At 38.3% G+C, this 13,308-nt stretch overlaps 1 protein-coding gene across 1 annotated transcript in view; it reads right to left on the reverse strand.

The window, feature by feature from the left end:
• megf6b (multiple EGF-like-domains 6b) overlaps nucleotides 1-13,308 on the reverse strand; it is a 204,634-nt gene that overhangs the window by 117,923 nt on the left and 73,403 nt on the right. The window lies entirely within an intron of this gene.

Consider the following 13,308-nt stretch of genomic DNA (forward strand, 5'->3'; position numbering starts at 1 on the left):
TTATATATCGAGCACATCTGTCTCAACTAAAACTCTCCAAAATGTTTCCAGGGCAGGATCGAACCTGCGAACGTTGCAACCAAGCCCCAGCCTCAACAGGTCACATGTTCTGGGCCTGCTCCAAATTAACATTATTCTGGACAAAAATTTTTAATTACCTTTCAGATAGCCTTGGACTCACAATCCCTCCTAACCCATTAACAGCTGTGTTTGGGGTTCTTCCAGAGGGGTTTAAAGTGGAGAAAGACAAACAAATTGTGATTGCATTCACTACACTGTTGGCACGCAGACTTATTCTGATAAACTGGAAGAACCCAAACTCTCCTCTTTTAAGTCAGTGGGAAACTGATGTGTTATATTATTCGAAATTGGAAAAATCAAATACTCAGTTAGAGGATCCGTACAGACGTTTTTCAAAACATGGCAGGATCTAATCAGTAATATTTTAAAATAAGTTCATAAAGCACAGAGAATTTATTAATTTAGGTATGTTTACAAGCCTTAAATTTTACGCCGTTTGGCTTGCTCTCTCTCTCAGGGGTGGGGATCGATCTGTTCTTAACTCAATTTTTCTTTTTGTAAAAACTTAATTGCTTTGTATGGATTGTAATAAAATTAATAAAAAAAAGACTTCAGTGCAGCATTTGACACTGTTAGACATGACATTCTACTGTCCAGAATGGAGAACATGCTGGGTATCTCTGGCACTGCCCTCCAGTGGTTCAAGTCCTATCTGACTGATAGACAGGAGTTTGTAAGTCTTGGCAACAGCAGATCCAGTCTTACAAGGAGTTCCTCAGGGCTCTGTCCTCGGTTCTCTCTTTTTCTGTATTTATATGCTTTGCTTCCCCTTGGCCATATTATTCGTAGCTTTGGACTGGGTTATCATTTTTATGCAGACAATACTCAACTCTATTTCAATGTTAAAAGTGGAACTTCATCAGAGATTTCTCAGCTCACATCCTGCCTCAGTGAAATGAATACCTGGATGGAGCAGAACTCTTTAAAATTAAATTGCAACAAAACTGAACTCCTGCAAATTGGGATTAAAGTGCAACTTAATAAAATGAGCTCCTTCCCAATCCATCTTGGCGGTGATCTCATCAGACCTGCCTTTACTGCAAAGAATGTTGGTGTCATTTTTGATGCCTCCCTTTCTTATTCCACTCACATAAATCACATTAAGAAACTTTCTTACTTTCACCTCCGTAACATATCATGTGTTCGCGCCTTCCTCTCCTTTTCTAATGCTGAGAAACTTGTCCATGCTTTTATCACATCCCGCATCGATTATTGTAATTACCTACTGGCAGGTGCCCCTTCTAATCTTATATCACAACTCCAGCTTATTCAAAACTCGGCTGCAAGTGTTCTTACACGAACCAGCAGCAGCGAGCACATAACACCCATCCTGCTCTACCTTAACTGGCTCCCTGTGTCTTACAAAATTGAATATAACAATTCTACTAATAACCTACAAAGCCCTTAAACGACCTTACGCCAAACTACATCAGTGACCTTCTCCATCACTATGTGCCTGTCCGCCCACTAAGGTCCTCCGATTCTGGTAATCTTGTTGTGTCCCACACTAATCTACACTTCATGGGTGGCCGTGCCTTCAGCTGTATAGCACCCAGACTCTGGAATGACCTACTGAAATTAATTAGATCAACTGACTCCATGAATTCTTTTAAAAAAACAACTCAAAACTCGTCTGTTCAGGAAGGCTTTTAGCTCTACTTGACTTTATTACCCCTCTTTCAGTTTACCTCGATGTCAAGATGCTCATGTAACTTGTGAGTGTGTGCTAGACCATCAATTATGTTGTCTGTTAGGCTTTTCTCTGAATTCACCATCTTAATTTCTTTATTTATTTATCTGGTTTAGTACAATGCTATATACTGTATACACTGCTGTTCTTTCTTAAACTCTATAAAGCGCCTTGAGCATGGGAAATATATATACTATTATTATCTGTGTCATGTAAGCTCATATTGATTTATTTTTATTAGTTATTTATTATTATTCTTATCTAATTTAATTGGTTTTTCTTTTCTTGTAATTATTCCTTTAACATCTTCTGAAGCACTTTAAGCTACATCCTGTTGTAGTTATTTAATTGTGTGCCTTTTACACCATGTAATAAGGCAAGACAACCATGGAAAGCACGCCGGAAAGGGCGTGGATTCACTGAGCCACCGACAATTAAGACACCTATGGCACACGCAGGAAGGAGCTACGCCCACCAACTCCTGGCACCTCCGAGCTACGTTGACTGTTCATAGAGGCATGTTTCTCGCGGAGGTGAATCGCCATATGCAGCGTGTAAAACAGTTTGCGAGGGGTATCTCATGGGGTCCTTAAAACAATCCTTTACAACTGAGGTTAAAACACAATGAAGTAAGCAGTCTTTAAAAACCGAGTTTTCGGTTATGACGTTGTGTGTTGGTTCGTTCCGTGCATTGTTACAATGTTGCTTTTCTTGCTGATTTATTACATTACCGATTTTTCAAATGTTAATTTTCTCCCTGTGCTTAAAAATCATTAAAAAACCGGCCTGATTATGCGGCGTATGGTTGTCTAGTGTTAAATATTCTTTCAATTTTTGATATAAATCAGACACTGCTAACTTGACTTTTTTTTTTGCATCCAACAATGGATACCTAATGTCTCCAAAGATTAGCTTTCCAACTTAGTTAGAAGTCTCAGGCTTTGCATACTTACAACCTTTGTATTACAGAACTCATTTGCTACCAATAAACAGCACAAGCTGTACTAGCATAGGGGGTGGGCTACCATTTTAGAAACTCCAGTAAGATGCTCTCTGCTAATGGCATCAGTCTGTGAACCCTGTGTAAGCCTTGGCAAGGACTTCAGAAGAGTGTTTTGTGACTGGCCAGGAGGTGCAGAACAGTTTGTTTGTTCAGATGGACATCTGTGATCTGGGGGTGAATGAAGCAGTTAACACAAACAATAACGGCTTGTAGACACACAGTAGCAACTGCTGATCTGTAAATGGCAAAGGAGCAGATCAGACGCAGGCAATGTGGTGGACGGGCTACCACAGGAAACTTCAAAACACAAAATTGCAAGTTTAATTCTCACCTCTGACTCGCTGTGTGATCCTGAGCTAGTTACGTCACTTGTAAAAAATATGTCTGCACTTACACGTATTGAATGCAGGCATCAGCCATAACTAGTCTTGAAATTCAATTGATATCCTTCTGGACTGAAATCCTTGTTCAGTGGACCATACAATCTTCCCACATTAGGCATGAACTTCATTGTGACAGTCAGCAGCCAAGATGGGTTTTACAAATGTTTGTACTCATTTTTGACTAAGGATAATTAGCCTACCAGATATACATTTTTCCTTTTCACATGCAAATATTCATATTGAGAATATCACACCGATTGTTGAATTGCTCATCTCTTACCTTCCCTCTTTGTGTTCTGCTTGTTAACCAGTTTAGAATTCAGTTTTGCAATCTACTGCTCATGCCAGTGATTTCCAGCTGTACTTGTAGGCATCATCGTGAGAAGGGCGCTCAAAAGCCGATGTTACATTACACGAGGGGATGTCAAACTTGACGAATGCTATTGCCAAGTACGTCCAATTACATGAGTAGATATTGCTGGGGATGTCAAATTATGTGACTGCATGATGACTTCCCAGCAAAGTTTTACATTTCCAAAGTATGACAAGCAAGCTTGTTTTTCTGACAGTCAATAACATGCTGTCTGATGGAGCCAGTGGCTGTGCCAAGGGTGTATAGGTACACCGAGTTCTGCCACAATCCAAGACATTTTTCAATCTTGGTACATAAAACACACAACATCAGAAAGATAAGCCTCCTTATTTCTCATCGCTGCATTGTATGCATTGTACTTCCTGATGGATGCACATTGGTTGTTACCTCTCGTTACGACTTAAGGCAAGATAAAACATGTTTGATTTTTATCGGGGTGACTTACAGACTAGTCAATGGGTTTGTCACATTACATGACCATTGTATATACTCATGTATAAATCGGGTCTTGAAACCCAAAAAACGGATCATAAAATCAGACCTCGACTTATACGCCCATTCAAAAATGCGACACATAATTTTTTTTTTTTAATATATCTTCTTGCCTCCTCCAATCTCGCATCAGTTTCTCAGACACATCAAATTTTGTTGCAGCAGCACAGTTACCAATTTCTTTCGCTACTTCAACGACGTTTAATTTAAAACTAGTTTCATATTTTCTTCTGATTAAACACTCAATCGTAGATAAGGGATGCTGTTACAATAAAGGTGTATGAGGGTGTGAGATACAAAAAATACAAATCAGTGCAAACGTTGCTTTGGAATAGTTTGGGTATTAATATGTGGTCACGCAGGCACAATAGAGAGAGGGGTTAGGAGCACGTGCTGATTGCCATACCCACATAGAATAAAAAGGCAGTGTGCTCCGTGGTTACTCTTTCAGGTTGGCGTTAGTGTATCATAATCCCTTGTACCAATAAGTTTTTTGCATTCGGCTTATACGACCGACATTATAAAATACTGGAAATTATGCTGTAAAATCAAGTCCCAACTTACCTGAGGGAGAACTTATCCGCACATATATACGGTACATTGACTTAACTGGACATCACTTAGTATGGCACCACACAATATACATAGGCTGCATGATTTATGAAGTCTGATCATGTTTATGTGATAAACAACTCAAACAGGGCATGTCAGAGATCGCACTGATTCCTGTATTCACTAGTTTTGTAAGATCAAATTTTAATCAGCATTCCCTGCTGTCTGAAAAGTCATAAACCTCTAAGTATTTTCTCTGAACCGTAGGATGATATCGGCTAAACAGAGAAACGGTTTTATTCTGTGGAAATTTTACCTTACATTTCTTATACTTGGGAAAAGAAAGCATGACTAAATGGCAGAACTACTTTTAGAGGGCTTAGGGCATGCATGACCTGTGACCCAGTACATGTGAGCATGCCAACTCCTTCAACATTCTATTGACCAAAAGTGCATGATGAGATAGGACTGGACAGCACTAAGGTTTAATCAGGTCATCAAAATAGTCAATCACTTAATTCATACATCTTTATTTTATATAGCACCTTTCATAAAAAATTACCTTCTCAAGTAGGCTTAAAAATCGAGCAATAACATATTATAATGTTATATATAAGGTCACTTATCTGAGGCCAGCAGCACTGGATACAGGTCAGGTAACAGCCCAGGAGAGGTGGCCAGTCTGTTGCAGCACCCACTCACTTGAGCATATGCACACTTACAATACACAGGGCCAAACAGAACAGCACAAAATAAATCAGACATTAGGCAATTCAAATATATTTTAAAAATTACACGGTATACTTTAAGAAACTGAGAAGAGTTTGGACATCAGGTGAGAATATAAAAGAATTACTGGTTTACAAAGTAGCCGAATGACACAAGGCATTAATGGACTGCACCACAGAGTCAGCATCCTTACAATATGAAAAAAGGTTCAATAAAGAACACAGGACAAAAATCCAAGAAAGAAAAGGTGGATTTCAGATGAGATTTGCAGTATATGATCAATGAAGACTCACACACAGCCTAGAGAGCGACTGTTCAGTGAACTACAAAGCAAAGCTTTGGGATATTAGGAGGTAAGCCAGTGACGACAAGTATTCTTGGGTGTTGTAGCACACAGCTTTGAATGTTCATTTATGTTTAGATAAGGATTTAGTATCATGTAAGAAGCCAGTGTAACCAGGCCCACTGAAATGTTACACAGTTATTACCTGTGGTCTGAGTTTCACCTCTGCTAAAATAAAGTAATCTGGTAGGTCCAGCCCATGACTTTACCTATAGAAAACTGTATTGCAATATTTTACTATGTGGAATAAAAGGGAAGAAACACAAAAAAATGAAAAGAATGCATATTCACATTTGCCAGTTGTGCTGTAAACACAAAATCATTTTTACTGCAGAGTAAAATCTACTGGAGAGATTTTACTCAAAGTCAAAAGGATTGTAGATTTTCACAGTGCTAATAAACACACAAAGTTTTGAGGTTGTTTTTTGAGGGGAGCACTAGAAAGGATACTGTACATTAGGTGCCACGTCTCCATATACACGATCAACTGCGGGATTATATCAGTGCTGATTTTGAATGGAAACTGAAATTGTGTAAACTCTGTTAACAGCAAAATTTACATCTGATTACATCATCCACTTTATAATTGAGTTCCTGGTGTCTCTTATTTGTAATGCCTCAAGCATTTTTCTTTTTTTTTTTTTAAGAATTACAAAACTCTCTCACCCATTTAGATTTCCCCACCAGTATCCAAGACAATAATATTCCTTTTTCTCTTCATGGCATTAGAGTTACTCACAAGCTGATTACTTCTTTATTAATAAATACGGAGCTCTGCCCCGTGCTCGCTTGGCTTGCCAACTCCCGGGCAGGCACTTCGTTATAGCCACTTCACAGATCTGCTGCTCGCACTTGGGGCAGTGGATGTACAATTTAAACAGATTATTATTTTCATGGGAATTGTTACATATGCATAATAGAACTATTTTACATTACAGTGAGTAATTAACCACAGTAAAAAAAATAGTAAAATGTAATAAATTGAAAGAAAATTATGTTTCATGTTGTGTTAGAGGTATTCATTGCGTTATACGTTATCATTCTGTTTGGCCTTGAAATTAACATGCAAATACTTTTAAAAACTTACACTTTTACTGTAACACTTCGGTAAAAACTATTTTTTTAATTAACTTTTCGTCAATATCGTATTGAATTTTTATTCCATGTTTGGATTTGCATCGTGACAACGCAATGTATAATTGCCTGTGGGTGAATATCGTTTCTTTCTGTCTAATAAATAAGCTGACTTTTTTGAATGTTTGTAACTGTGATTTGTTAATTGTCATAGCAAAAGCTATTCTAACGGGAAACTGTAAACGTTTTAATACGAATGGCATATCAAGATCTCCTTTGGTGTCTAATATTATCCGCGGAAGATGTACTACATTACCTTTCTTGTTGCCTATTAAAAATTTTACATGTCAGAATTGTTTAACCAATTTGGAATACAACTAATCTTGTCCTATTGTATAGCCCATCACTCAGACATAAATTACACAATAACATTATGATACATCCTTCTTTCAACAGTAACTCGGCCGGTGGAAGATCAGACAGTGTTAATGGTTGTAGATATTCTATGGGATATTGTAAGTTGATATTTTCATCTTCCGCACCATCACCACCAACTGTTTCAGCATAGCCTATTGATACGCATTTAACCAATTTGCTGTGTAACCGATTGACAGTTTTTGCATGAATTTGTTTGACTTCATCATTTCTCTGTGCTAGGATTGCCCATTTACTCTTTTCTTCTGTTGATAACCCTTCGGGATGAAATTCTTCAATAAGATTTGAACATAATGTCTTCTTTTATTGGGAATATTAAGTGAGGAAAACGTAAAAATTTATAAGAGCTGTGAGTGCAGGAACTGTGGCTGACAAAAGCATTCACACGAATGAGAGGTGAGAGGACCGTGGGCGTGGTTGAAAATGGTTGAGAGGAGGGCGGGATTTTCTTTTATAATAGAGAGACCAGTGGCGGTTTTTGATATGGGCCGTTGCCCAGGGCGGCATCTTGAGCATCTGCAAAAGAATTTTTTTTTTTTTGCATGCGTCCATGCTGCCCAGACATCATGCCAGCGCATTTTTGGGATTGCATGGGCACCGATCGGTTTTCTATTGCCCATTTGCGGGGAGAAAGGGCGCCCTCCATTTGCAAGGTGTGTCTGTTGCTTGCTGCTTGACTCACAGGGAGGAGAGGGGCGGGGGATTCTCCAGCTGGCTGGCGCGGCATCTAATAACCAGCTCGCAAAATAAAACAAAATAAAAACAAACAAACAAACACAAAAGCACCAGATATTATGATATAAACTTATAATTTGCACCGATATGTTTTCTAAATTCTATCACACCCATATATGTAGGAAGTGAACGTGAGGGCCCTCGGTGCATCTGCTTGCTACTGCTGCTGTGCTGAAGTCTCACACACAACCTGTCGAAAGGGGAGGGGGATGGGGTGCTTTCAAATAAAGCACATTTCATTTATAATACAGTGGAACCTCGGTTCATGAACGTCTTGGAACACGTACAAATTGGTTTATGACCAAAAAGTTTGCCAAACTTTTGCAACTGTTCACGACCACATACTCGGTATACGAACAAGACAGTTTCCCTTTAGGTTTGTGTGCGCCGATGATTTCCGCACGTGTTCAGTCTCTCCCTGTGCAGCAAGTGAGCAAGAGAGAGAGAGCGAAAGCGAAAGAGACACACACACAGGCAAATGCACGAGAGAGAGAGAGAGAGAGAGACACACACACACACACACACACACACAGGCGCGCGAGAGAGAGACACACACACACACACAGGTGCGGCGCGAGAGAGACACACACACACAGGCACGTGAGAGAGCAGGCTGGACGCATAAGGTAGAGAAGGCAGTTAAAGAATGCACTGGGCTTGTTTTTGTTTTCACTTCTGTTTACAGCGATCGGTTCGTAGTGTGCATTGTTGAAATGTTACTTTTCTTGGTGGTTTACTAAATTACGGATTTTTCAAATGTTCATTTTTTTCCCTGTGCTTAAAACTCATTAAAAAAAAAAGTGTTTTTAGCGAGCGGTTCGTAGCGCTATAGCACGAACTCTTGCAGTATTAGTTTTCTCTGTTGTTCAAGGTTTTCTCAGTGTTATTTAATGTTTTTACATTTAGTTTACTATTATGCTGTGCATTCTATGGTATAATTACCTATATTTGTGCTTAAAAATCTGTTAAATATATTTACATACAGTTCGTATGGTCTGGAACGGATTAATTGTATTTACATACAGTCCTAAGGAGGAAATTACTTTGGTTCACGATCAAATCGGTTTACGACCAGAGGTTTTGGAACGAATTATGGTCGTGAACCGAGGTTCCACTGTATTGTCAATCCAAGCCCATTATATCACAATTAATTTTTCCTGGGTTGTGTGAAAGCATAGAGCAGAGTACAGCAAACAGGAAGAATAAATCCTCCTGTGTGAAGCCGACGCCAGCGCAATGCGTGTGCTTTCTCTATTCTTTATCACAGGTTAATTCGCCATAATTGGAGTGCAAATTACAGGCTTTAGAACGGTAAATATCGTCAATGAGATTTTGAACACGTTGATAAAATGATTAGTTAGTAAGAGTTTTTTTGTATGGATATATATGTTTGCGTGCTAACTTACTAATGCAAATGACTCGCGTAGTGGAGAGTGGTAGGCGGGAAAGTTAACCCGAAATAATAAACTGACTGCAGCTCTGAGAGAAAAGGTTTATGTAGTTGTTAGTGACCTGGTGAACTGATGACTGGAGATGGTACTAAAGTGAAAATTCTTTACACTATAACAAAATATTTTGGTGCTGTTTTAAATGTAAAATTTGATTTTGACTGTTAGACATTACATTTCCAATAGTTTGTGTAAGAGCCAATCTTAGAAAGTTAAAGTTTTGAGTTAAACTCACATTGATGTTTTCTTAATTTGAATAGAACATAAATGTCTTTCATAGTCATAGCTTATGGTATAGTCTTTTCCCCCTATAAGTTAGCAAGAGATAGAACCTTCTTACTATAACTGAGTAACAGTGTGATAATAAGCTCAGTTTGTTTAGAACAGGTCCCAGTAAAGAGAGATTTGAAAGACCCATTTTAAGCTTAGAAATGGGATAAGCATACAGTTTTCTGACCGTTTTAAAATGGTTCAGAAATGTTAAGTAAATAGTAACGAATCGAGATATAACAAGATTAAACTTAGAACTGAACTTTTCTTAACATTAATTTTTTCTTTTTTTTTTTGCTATTTTAATTTTCTTTTTTGTGTGAACTATTTTACTTTGAAACTTAACTAAACTTTTAAAAACGAAGATATTTGTCTGTGGAATCATTTCTGCGCGTCAGGCTTTTGTTGAATCCCATTTTTTGAGTCGAAGCTACAGAACTTTGGTAATTTTGGGAAAACGCAGCTACAGTTTGTTTTATTGTACTGATTTTGTTCAGTGTTTATTAGAATGCGAGAGGGGTGCTGGAAGGGGAGGGCCCAGGGCATCAAACAGGCTAGGACCACCCCGGAGAGAGACAATATGCTGCCTTCTTGCAATTCACACAGTTATGACTCCATTGTTATCTCTGACCATGATCCACTTATCCTGAGACTAAGAACATAAGTCTATCAGTACAACCCACAATTGATGACTTCATCCACTACTGTTACTCAATGAAGATTCACAAAAATAATTTAATCCTATCCCAGCAGCAACCGGTACATGGCAGAAAACAGCACTGGAGAGTTGATCACAGGGCCCAGTCAGGTACACCAACACTCACACTGGTCATCAGTTATCCTAACCTCCACGTCTTTGGTGATATGTGGGAGGAAAACCAAACTACCAGGGGAAAAAGTGTGATGAAAGGCAATTTATCCCTGATGCAGCAGCACAATTAATGCTGTCATACTTCAGTCAGGGAGATGCTTCTCTCAAGCCTTTGTTGTACATATTGGATTTCGCTGTATAAGATACTGTTTCTTTTGTTTATGATATGAGGTATTCTATACATTTTATGTATCTGTCTCTAAGCCTGCGTTATGTTCCAAGTGTTTTGAGGGTGGGGAGAGCTGCCAATCATTACCAGGAACTGCCCTCTGCCCTATAAATCTGGAGGTTTTTTTCCCACAATTCCTTGTGGTTCATTGTGAATGCGCTTTGGAGTTGGTGGGTTCATATACTGTGTTTATTAAATTATTGAATTTTTGACCTGCTTGTTCTATTTTTTTTCAACTTGCCTTGGATTCCATAGTGAGACTTTGTCCAACTTAAACTGCCTTTGCTGTGGCAACTCCTTTTTCCTTTTGTGCTCTACAGAACTTGCTTTTGTTACAAAGCACTGAATAAATCTTTTCCTTTATAAAGAACTGGCATTTGCCCTTAATACTTACTACTTGCCAGGGTCTGATATTGATATCTCCCTCTAGTGGGAATTTTTGGTAGAGCTCCTGGAACTTACTGGGACTTAAGTGCTTTGAGACTCCACATTCATGACAATTGCTGGCTTAAAATCGTACCTCTTTAAAAATGTATATTTTTGTTTTAATTAGTAAAACATCTTGACATATTTGCCAGAACATTCTGGGAAACATTAAAGGCATGTGCGAGGAAACATGCATGTCAGTACGTGCTCCCCAATCAACACATAAATAAACTGAAAATCAAAAGGCAATCAAATTAAATAATCACATGGCCAATACCAAAAATGCATATATAAACCACCCAATGCTGTACACTACAAAAAATAGACAGACTTTACAAAGAAAGTTTAATTTATTAACCACATCTGTCAACTGACATGATTTGACCCTTATTTTCAAATTTTCTTAACTGTTCCTGTGACTCTCAGTATAATTCATACATCATTTTGGGGTTTTCTTATGGCAGTTAAAACAGCAAAGTGGCATTTTGCTTTTTCTATGGCACTGCCATTCTGGGGGTCATCACAGGTCAAAGGGTATAAAGGTCTGCTCCTTAAACTTCCTGCTTGTCACCGAGAAGACCCAGCATTCTTTTTTTGTTTATTTGAAGCCTTTTCAATTTTAAAATCTTTCCTGTCCCTGACTATAATTTCCGTCTCGCATTTTGGCCCAGTCACATTCATTATTCTGGCTTTCGATTTTATTGTACCCATTTTTCACTACTATTTTTTATCTTACACAAACTTAGCACAAATTACTCAAATCATTCTATTCTTACTAACATGGAAAGAGGCTAAAACGATTCTACATTCCTAAAAGTAATGATTTTTTAATGGCATGTTATGGTTCTTTACTGGGTTGTGTGGTTTCTCATAGAACCATTGCTTAAGAAACAACCATTTCATTCTGGGAAGTGTTCTTTGCAGATGAAGTTCATTCTTTGCACTTTAAAAAACTTCCCAATATGCAGAAAAAAAATGAAATCTATAATGTATGGTAGGCTACCCAGCAGGACACTAACAGCTTAAGAAAACCTGAACTTATCCTGTATTATTGTGTGCCGAGAGAGTCCTTTTAAAATCATGACCCACTGGGATTTCACAAATCTGTTTCCATCTATTCATAGTTATTTACTGTACTTTAGCCTATTATGGATCTAAATAAACACAGTTTTTTTTAGGAACCTTCATGTGGATGAGTCTTTTGGAATCCAACAGTGTCTCCTCTCTGAAAAACCACTCTGGCACCTTGATTTTTAAGAGTGCAGCTCATCAAATACATAATAAAGAAGTTTATGATGCTGTCGCAGATAGTAGCCTGATCCAAAATTATTAAATGTTAGAAAACAGTAAAATTAAAATGTTCTAATTAAACATCTCATAATTCTCAGGAATGTTTATGTTGCTTAATTCCTATAAACCAGAAGATCTGCAGGCCCGGCGGGCATTGGGAAAGGCAAAAGGCATCTGATGTGAACAAGATATTGTAACATATGTCATACTGACATGTAAGTTATGCATTGTAATGAAGCTTTAAAGTCGATAAAATAATTAAATATAAAATGTACTTCAAGCACTTTAGGAAGTAATCAAAGCTTCTAAAGATACAGCAAACGGGTCCCAGCTCTCTCATTTTCTTGCTGCACTTTCGCTCCCATACATTACTTCCCTGTGTTCTCAATCCAAAGAGTGGAGCCAAACAGCAGATGTGAGTTTCACCTAACAGGTGTCTGGCCACGCTACCCCCAAAGGCAGAGCAGCACAGACAGACATACACGTGCTACAGCCCCTAGATAATTTATTTAAAGGAAATTTTGTCGGCTTGCTTATTAGCAGAATAAATTAAAGTTAAGTTGCTAACACATACCGAATGCCGAAAACAGTAAAGTGCCTTTTTAGAAAGAAGGGTCAAACGTCTCAAAGCCCCAGACGTCATCACAAAGCCCATCTGGACATAACTCGTTGCAGCGGCTATAATGAAAGGCATGCTCAAAAGATACTTTGACATTTGGAAAATAAATCATTTTGCTATTCATCTAGCATTTTTAAACACATAAATCCCTAGAAATGTTAAAAACAACAAAAAAAGAAAAACAGCTGCAGAAAAGTGTGCGCTGGGCACCACCCACTGCCTCACTGCTCTCTCATTTTCACTTTCGCTCAAATTCCAGCAGTCCCCCAAAGCCCCTGTGAGCCCCAGGGCCAACGTATATATTTGTCCAAGAAATTAGACCATG

This window comes from Polypterus senegalus, chromosome 6 (assembly GCF_016835505.1).
Source record: "Polypterus senegalus isolate Bchr_013 chromosome 6, ASM1683550v1, whole genome shotgun sequence".
Taxonomy (NCBI): Eukaryota; Metazoa; Chordata; class Cladistia; order Polypteriformes; family Polypteridae; genus Polypterus; species Polypterus senegalus.